General features: G+C 33.9%; 1 long non-coding RNA gene across 1 annotated transcript; it reads left to right on the forward strand.

The window, feature by feature from the left end:
* Window positions 1–8685: 8685 nt before the first annotated feature.
* On the forward strand, window positions 8686–9689 carry LOC137189249 (uncharacterized). The gene is made up of 4 exons (XR_010929606.1): window positions 8686–8908; window positions 8995–9051; window positions 9205–9300; window positions 9518–9689. It is a non-coding gene; the product is annotated as an uncharacterized lncRNA (long non-coding RNA).
* The last annotated feature ends 310 nt before the right edge of the window (window positions 9690–9999 follow it).

Raw genomic sequence — 9999 nt, forward strand, 5'->3', positions numbered from 1 at the left:
CAGGAATGTGAGATAAAACGTGTCAAATAATTTAATAAATAAAATATCCAGGGGTTTGGTGGGTGTAAACATTTGACATACATTATGATACAAAAAAAGTCAGTTTCTCTCTACTACAGACAGACACAACAGATTTCTAATTTATGCTAAATTAACAGTGACAGCCAAATAGCTTTGCATGCTCCATTCACATAACACTTTGTGGAACTCTTTGGTGGATTAGTATTTGTATCTGTTAAGTAATTAATTAATAACAATGAAATTAATGATGTATTTGGGCTCCACGGTAAAGAGCAAAAACCACTTTGTTACAAAAACTATTATACTAACGTTCTATGCTCTTGTTTCTACGTTTTATGCTACATATTCCCATCTTTCATTAAGTATGCTATTTTATTTTTATATGTACATATATTGAATGAAACTTCAATGAGTGGAAATCATTTCTGTCATTCGAGTTACAACAACTTCATATTTCATGGCGAAACATGCAAATTGACCAGCACGCCACATCAAGGTAACCTGATGCATCAGATGGTTTGTTCCATGGAGCCATCTGAGAAGTGGTCCTTGGAAACTGTTTGGAAAAGAGAAGGCCCTTTCAAAAAATACTTGGCAGGTGATTGGATGAACCATCTGTCTATCACCGTCTTACTTTGTGAGGCAGCTGGATTCGAAAGATCACAGGATCACACAAGCCTGACAAGATGGATTCGCGAGTGATCTCGCAAATCCAGATGTCTCACAAGGTAAACATCAAGGGTGTTTCGTGCAATTTAGCATCACAAAGATCTTTAGATGACACTGACCAAATCTGAAGTCGCTCAGGTTAATTCTCTAGGAGGAGTTTGTTAAAATATACAACGCCTCTAAAACTGTGCAATAATTGCACAGAAAATACAAAATGGCTGACTTACTGGTGGGCTTAGGGTCTGACTCCAAGAGGTTTTTTTGGAAGTCTGGAGATGTTACATCTGTCTACCAAATTTCGTACATTTACATCAAATTTTAAGGTGGGGCTGGCTTTGACTTTGAAAATTGTTAGGGGGCGCTATCGAGCCAACTTGCCACACCCAAGCCCAAGACCCATATCAGACATCAATTTTCACCACTTCTGATGCATGTGCAAAGTTTTGTGAGTTTTCGAGCACAGCTAGCACCTTTTGACTGTCCATCCAAATGTGTTATGGGTAGAAAAGCAGTTATGTGTTTATTAAATGTGTATTATTTAAGTTATTTTTAAGGCTTAAAAATCATGACCAACTATTGGACCTATGACCCCAAAAATATATATGTAGTTCAAAGGCAAAGTGCAGTAAATACAATCTTCGTGTCTTCTTCCTGAGAAAATCTAAATCCAATTTGATTTCTTGTCACATTACATCTGTATTTAATTGTTTTATTGTTTGCATGTTTTAAAAGTTGAAATAGATGAGTAATTAAGAAAAATTCAAGCAATCCTCAAGTATTATTTTATGAAGTATAACCTATTAAGATGGCTTGACGCATTTATTTTAATTGTAAAATGTGTCAGCCTATTAGATACATGCTCTTATAGAACAAAATGAAGTTCCTGCCTTAATAGAAATAAATTATATCAATCAAATTAAGTTAATTAACTTAAAACTTTCAGAAAATCTGTCACAAGATAAAACAAACATTTAAAAGTTCACTTTCAGTCATAATTCAATTTTGACCAAAATTGTAATTACTGTGGTTTGGCTTCGTAGGGCAGTTTAGGTATGTATCAATAGTAATATATTAAACAATAATAAACAACTAAACAAAAGTTCATAGCTGTGTTTATGGTTTGGAAGTGCAAACAGATAGAAAATATTATTGAATGAACAGAGGTAACAACAGTTTGTCAGCATATATAGTAAGTAGCCTGTAAAGATATTTGTGATGTTTATGATTTTTAAAGTTTAACATCATAACTTTGATCTTTCTAATTGCACATAAAAGAGAGAGTCTCCCTTTCCTCTGATCATGGGTACCTGTTGGAAAAAAACTGTTGTGGTGTGAATATTGTGAATGATGTAAATGTTACAGATATAACCTGAAGATGGGGCTCTTCTTCAAGGGTTGTCAGTTGGTGGTGCAATAGTTCAAAATATGCTACAGCAGAAATGGTAAATGTAAAATGGGGAGATGGGAATGTGTGTGAATATGCAACGATATGAAGTCAAGTTCAGCGACTCAACTCAAGTCAAAACAGAGTTCAAACTCAACCTAGTTTCCAAGCTATTGACTTCTCCAATAACCAGTTTTTATCAGTCAACCAAAGATGTTGCAACATTAATTAAGCACTTCTCAGTTGGGTCTGTTTTAAGGCTGCAACCAACGATTGTTTTCATTATCAATTAATATGCAGATTACTTCGTCGATTAACTGATTGATCGTTTGGTCTACAAAATGGCAGAAAATAGTGAAACATGACTGTTACAATTTCCCAGAGCCAAAGGTGGCATCTTCAGATGTTTTGTTTTCTCTGACCAACAGTCCAAAACCTGAAGACATTCAGTTTATGATCATGTATGACAAAGAAAAGCATGAAATTATCCCATTTGAGAAGTTGAAAACAGCAAACATTTGGCATTTTTGCTTAAAAAGTGACTAGAACAATTAAATGATTGTAAAATCTTTGTCAATTAATTTCCTGTCGATCAACTAATCGATTAATTGACTAATCATTGAAGGTGTAGTCTGTCTTTAACATTACTGGCATGATTGCTGGCATCATTAATCATCATTTTTACTCACATTATTTAAAGTAACAATTCAATTATTTTAAGGTGTATTTAAGTAAAATCTTTTTTTTGTCAAAGTAGTTTCCAAGATCAAGAATGAACCTGCACACTTAATATTTGATTTGTTTTATTTTAATAATAACAACACAGTTCTTCAATATTTCTAACAATATCCACTAAAACATTTAGTTTTCGGCCTTATCACCTAGACTACAACTGAATCTGAAGTTGGCAGGAACTTTTTTTTTCTGTCAGTCACAGTTTCCTCTTACTAATGTGTGGAGTAGCAAACTCAAAGCTTGACTCAGTATATCTCCCATGTGCCTACACACCACAGAGATTTTGTAATGTTGCAACAGGAAAGAAAAGGTGTTACTACTAATAATAATTACATTAATAATAGCTGCATGCTGGCTCACTGTTACAATCTTTAATGAACTGGGGTCATCGCTAATTTCATCAATTCCTGTGCTTTTTCTTCCTACGACAAGTCAAAATGTCGGGTGTGAAAAGGGTCTCTAAGCATGTCAGTTTCAAAGCTGGCTGTTAAATCAAATGTGAGGGCCGAGCCATCATAAAAATATACTTTATAAAATTTCAATATGAGTTTTCATATTAAAATGATATATTTTGTTATTAGATGTAATTCTTTCTTTCTGTCCTTAGACATTAGAATGTAACAAAAGGTGATGACCTACAATTATTGATGAGAGCTTCGCTGATGAGGGATTAATGAGTAATTTCTTAGTAATAGATGGACCTCGTGGAACATTTGATAGTAAAACAGATAATCTACATGTCATTCACATCACTCTAGTCCTTGTTTGGTGTCTTCCTCTTCTGACGTGTCTGCAGGTTGTGGTCTCTGAGTGTCAGCATTTCTTGTCAATATAAGCAGCAACACTTCGGTGGAGAGTATTCGACTTTTCTTCTCAACCTGACAGTGCTGGCTCACGGTCTCTTCCAAAGACATGAAGAAGGTTAATATTCAGAGTCTCTCACTGATGATGCTGATTGCAATGATATGTGCAGCACCACATGGACAGACAGATGAAAAGACAGACCCAAAACTTCTGCTGGACATGATTCAAGAGGAGGTGGAAAATATTATTCTCAATAAAACGGTAAGAAAACTATAAAACTACATGTTGTTTGTTTGTTTTCTTGTTTGTTCGTTTTATAATATACTGACATTCTTATCTTGTCATAGATGTGGGAGAATAAAAATGTGTCAGAGATACCAACAGAAAATGGTAAAAGATGTGTGGTACGTTGGAAACATTTTACAATTATTTTGATTATTGTACACAGTGGTCTTTGATGTCTAACAGACATTGCAAAAGTAATTTACACACTTTGCATGGAACGTGCGAAGATAATGATTTGGTTGCCATTGCTAATTGTGACTTTCTCTTCACAGAAAAATTTCTTCTGTTGCGCAGAGAAGGTTGTGAATGGCACTGGTTTAGAGAAACTCACCCGTCTTTTGCATCAGTACAACAACATAACTAACGAGGTAAAGATGAATTAATTGTTATTGAACATGCTTTTTAGTCCCTTCTGAAACCAAAATTTAAAAACAAATCAAACATGTTGCTGTGACTCTAAAAGGCATTTGTTGTAAAAATAAAAATGTCCTTTAATGTTCATCATTTTCTGTACCATTTCAGTTCTGTGTTTAGCTAAATCTTTGTGTGCTTAGAATTAAAATTGTTGAAATGATTTTGTTTCAGGAAGGGAATACCAACTGTTCCTTGACGGATGATAGTGTTCGTCTACACAAAGTGCTGAAAGACATCGAGTATTGTGCAAAGAAGAGGGAAATGAAATGATCACAGGAATTATCAGGAGTGATTGTATTATTTAATTAACACATGTAACATACATAAATTATATTTATTTATTCTAAAATGTAATGTTTATTTTCTTACATATCCTATTTTTGTAATATTTCTATTTATACATCAATAAATTATCATGTGACAGTAGTTTGTTGTGAAAGTCTTATTTTCTTCTGGCATATAATGTACTATTTATCAATATATACTGTATATAATATTTAGTAATCCATCCTCATCATTCAAGTGAAACTGTTTTCACTCCGTAACAACTGTTTTACACTGAAGAACAAGACTTTTGAACATGAGGCAACTTTTTTAAGACACCAGTGACTTACTGAGGTTACAGATGATCCAGCTGTGGGATTTGTCCTCAAGTGAACTTTTCAAATCACCAGTAAACAATTTAGGAATATCACAATTTAACACTGAAACGCAGAAAGAAAGAGCAACAGGAATGTGAGATAAAACGTGTCAAATAATTTAATAAATAAAATATTCAGGGGTTTGGTGGGTGTAAACATTTGACATACATTATGATACAAAAAAAGTCAGTTTCTCTCTACTACAGACAGACACAACAGATTTCTAATTTATGCTAAATTAACAGTGACAGCCAAATAGCTTTGCATGCTCCATTCACATAACACTTTGTGGAACTCTTTGGTGGATTAGTATTTGTATCTGTTAAGTAATTAATTAATAACAATGAAATTAATGATGTATTTGGGCTCCACGGTAAAGAGCAAAAACCACTTTGTTACAAAAACTATTATACTAACGTTCTATGCTCTTGTTTCTACGTTTTATGCTACATATTCCCATCTTTCATTAAGTATGCTATTTTATTTGTATATGTACATATATTGAATGAAACTTCAATGAGTGGAAATCATTTCTGTCATTCGAGTTACAACAACTTCATATTTCATGGCGAAACATGCAAATTGACCAGCACGCCACATCAAGGTAACCTGATGCATCAGATGGTTTGTTCCATGGAGCCATCTGAGAAGTGGTCCTTGGAAACTGTTTGGAAAAGAGAGGGCCCTTTCAAAAAATACTTGGCAGGTGATTGGATGAATCATCTGTCTATCACCGTCTTACCTTGTGAGGCAGCTGGATTCGAAAGATCACAGGATCACACAAGCCTGACAAGATGGATTCGCGAGTGATCTCGCAAATCCAGATGTCTCACAAGGTAAAAATCAAGGGTGTTTCGTGCAATTTAGCATCGCAAAGGTCTTTAGATGACACTGACCAAATCTGAAGTCGCTCAGGTTAATTCTCTAGGAGGAGTTTGTTAAAATATACAACGCCTCTAAAACTGTGCAATAATTGCACAGAAAATACAAAATGGCTGACTTACTGGTGGGCTTCGGGTCTGACTCCAAGAGGTTTTTTTGTAAGTCTGGAGATGTTACATCTGTCTACCAAATTTCGTACATTTACATCAAATTTTAAGGTGGGGCTGGCTTTGACTTTGAAAATTGTTAGGGGGCGCTATCGAGCCAACTTGCCACACCCAAGCCCAAGACCCATATCAGACATCAATTTTCACCACTTCTGATGCATGTGCAAAGTTTTGTGAGTTTTCGAGCACAGCTAGCACCTTTTGACTGTCCATCCAAATGTGTTATGGGTAGAAAAGAAGTTATGTGTTTATTAAATGTGTATTATTTAAGTTATTTTTAAGGCTTAAAAATCATGACCAACTATTTGACCTATGACCCCAAAAATATATATGTAGTTCAAAGGCAAAGTGCAGTAAATACAATCCTCGTGTCTTCTTCCTGAGAAAATCTAAATCCAATTTGATTTCTTGTCACATTACATCTGTATTTAATTGTTTTATTGTTTGCATGTTTTAAAAGTTGAAATAGACGAGTAATTAAGAAAAATTCAAGCAATCCTCAAGTATTATTTTATGAAGTATAACCTATTAAGATGGCTTGACGCATTTATTTTAATTGTAAAATGTGTCAGCCTATTAGATACATGCTCTTATAGAACAAAATGAAGTTCCTGCCTTAATAGAAATAAATTATATCAATCAAATTAAGTTAATTAACTTAAAACTTTCAGAAAATCTGTCACAAGATAAAACAAACATTTAAAAGTTCACTTTCAGTCATAATTCAATTTTGACCAAAATTGTAATTACTGCGGTTTGGCTTCATAGGGCAGTTTAGGTATGTATCAATAGTAATATATTAAACAATAATAAACAACTAAACAAAAGTTCATAGCTGTGTTTATGGTTTGGAAGTACAAACAGATAGAAAATATTATTGAATGAACAGAGGTAACAACAGTTTGTCAGCATATATAGTAAGTAGCCTGTAAAGATATTTGTGATGTTTATGATTTTTAAAGTTTAACATCATAACTTTGAACTTTCTTATTGCACATAAAAGAGAGAGTCTCCCTTTCCTCTGATCATGGGTACCTGTTGGAAAAAAACTGTTGTGGTGTGAATATTGTGAATGATGTAAATGTTACAGATATAACCTGAAGGTGGGGCTCTTCTTCAAGGGTTGTCAGTTGGTGGTGCAATAGTTCAAAATATGCTACAGCAGAAATGGTAAATGTAAAATGGGGAGATGGGAATGTGTGTGAATATGCAACGATATGAAGTCAAGTTCAGCTACTCAACTCAAGTCAAAACAGAGTTCAAACTCAACCTAGTTTCCAAGCCACTGACTTCTCCAATAACCAGTTTTTATCAGTCAACCAAAGATGTTGCAACATTAATTAAGCACTTCTCAGTTGGGTCTGTTTTAAGGCTGCAACCAACGATTGTTTTCATTATCAATTAATATGCAGATTACTTCGTCGATTAACTGATTGATCGTTTGGTCTACAAAATGGCAGAAAATAGTGAAACATGACTGTTACAATTTCCCAGAGCCAAAGGTGGCATCTTCAGATGTTTTGTTTTCTCTGACCAACAGTCCAAAACCTGAAGACATTCAGTTTATGATCATGTATGACAAAGAAAAGCATGAAATTATCCCATTTGAGAAGTTGAAAACAGCAAACATTTGGCATTTTTGCTTAAAAAGTGACTAGAACAATTAAATGATTGTAAAATCTTTGTCAATTAATTTCCTGTCGATCAACTAATCGATTAATTGACTAATCATTGAAGGTGTAGTCTGTCTTTAACATTACTGGCATGATTGCTGGCATCATTAATCATCATTTTTACTCACATTATTTAAAGTAACATTTCAATTATTTTAAGGTGTATTTAAGTAAAATCTTTTTTTTTTTGTCAAAGTAGTTTCCAAGATCAAGAATGAACCTGCACACTTAATATTTGATTTGTTTTATTTTAATAATAACAACACAGTTCTTCAATATTTCTAACAATAGCAACTAAAACATTTAGTTTTCGGCCTTATCACCTAGACTACAACTGAATCTGAAGTTGGCAGGAACTTTTTTTTTCTGTCAGTCACAGTTTCCTCTTACTAATGTGTGGAGTAGCAAACTCAAAGCTTGACTCAGTATATCTCCCATGTGCCTACACACCACAGAGATTTTGTAATGTTGCAACAGGAAAGAAAAGGTGTTACTACTACTAATAATTACATTAATAATAGCTGCATGCTGGCTCACTGTTACAATCTTTAATGAATCGCTGATTTTGTTAATTCCTGTGCTTTTTCTTCCTACGACAAGTCAAAATGTCGGGTGTGAAAAGGGTCTCTAAGCATGTCAGTTTCAAAGCTGGCTGTTAAACCAAATGTGAGGGCCAAGCCATCATAAAAATGTACTTTATAAAATTTCAATATGAGTTTTCATATTAAAATGATATATTTTGTTATTAGATGTAATTCTTTCTTTCTGTCCTCAGACATTAGAATGTAACAAAAGGTGATGATCTACAATTATTGATGAGAGCTTCGCTGATGAGGGATTAATGAGTAATTTCTTAGTAATAGATGCACCCCGTGGAACATTTGATAGTAAAACAGATAATCTACATGTCATTCACATCACTCTAGTCCTTGTTTGGTGTCTTCCTCTTCTGACGTGTCTGCAGGCTGTGGTCTCTGAGTGTTAGCATTTCTTGTCAATATAAGCAGCAACACTTCGGTGGAGAGTATTCGACTTTTCTTCTCAACCTGACAGTGCTGGCTCACGGTCTCTTCCAAAGACATGAAGAAGGTTAATATTCAGAGTCTCTCACTGATGATGCTGATTGCAATGATATGTGCAGCACCACATGGACAGACAGATGAAAAGACAGACCCAAAACTTCTGCTGGACATGATTCAAGAGGAGGTGGAAAATATTATTCTCAATAAAACGGTAAGAAAACTATAAAACTACATGTTGTTTGTTTGTTTTCTTGTTTGTTCGTTTTATAATATACTGACATTCTTATCTTGTCATAGATGTGGGAGAATAAAAAAGTGTCAGAGATACCAACAGAAAATGGTAAAATTTGTGTGGTACGTTGGAAACATTTTACTTTTATTTTGATTATTGTACACAGTGGTCTTTGACATCTGTTAGACATTGCAGAAGTAATTTACACACTTTGCATGGAACGTGCGAAGATAATGATTTGGTTGCCATTGCTAATTGTGACTTTCTCTTCACAGAAAAATTTCTTCTGTTGCGCAGAGAAGGTTGTGAATGGCACTGGTTTAGAGAAACTCACTCGTCTTTTGCATCAGTACAACAAGATAACTAACAAGGTAAAGATGAATTAATTGTTATTGAACATGCTTTTTAGTCCCTTCTGAAACCAAAATTTAAAAACAAATCAAACATGTTGCTGTGACTCTAAAAGGCATTTGTTGTAAAAATAAAAATGTCCTTTAATGTTCATCATTTTCTGTACCATTTCAGTTCTGTGTTTAGCTAAATCTTTGTGTGCTTAGAATTAAAATTGTTGAAATGATTTTGTTTCAGGAAGGGAATACCAACTGTTCCTTGACGGATGATAGTGTTCGTCTACACAAAGTGCTGAAAGACATCAAGTATTGTGCAAAGAAGAGGGAAATGAAATGATCACAGGAATTATCAGGAGTGATTGTATTATTTAATTAACACATGTAACATACATAAGTTATATTTATTTATTCTAAAATGTAATGTTTATTTTCTTACATATCCTATTTTTGTATTATTTCTATTTATACATCAATAAATTATCATGTGACAGTAGTTTGTTGTGAAAGTCTTATTTTCTTCTGGCATATAATGTACTATTTATCAATATATACTGTATATAATATTTAGTAATCCATCCTCATCATTCAAGTAAAACTGTTTTCACTCCGTAACAACTGTTTTACACTGAAGAACAAGACTTTTGAACATGAGGCAACTTTTTTAAGACACCAGTGACTTACTGAGGTTACAGATGATCCAGCTGTGGGATTTGTCCTCAA

The sequence above is a fragment of the Thunnus thynnus genome, chromosome 9 (assembly GCF_963924715.1).
Source record: "Thunnus thynnus chromosome 9, fThuThy2.1, whole genome shotgun sequence".
In the NCBI taxonomy this organism is placed as follows: Eukaryota; Metazoa; Chordata; class Actinopteri; order Scombriformes; family Scombridae; genus Thunnus; species Thunnus thynnus.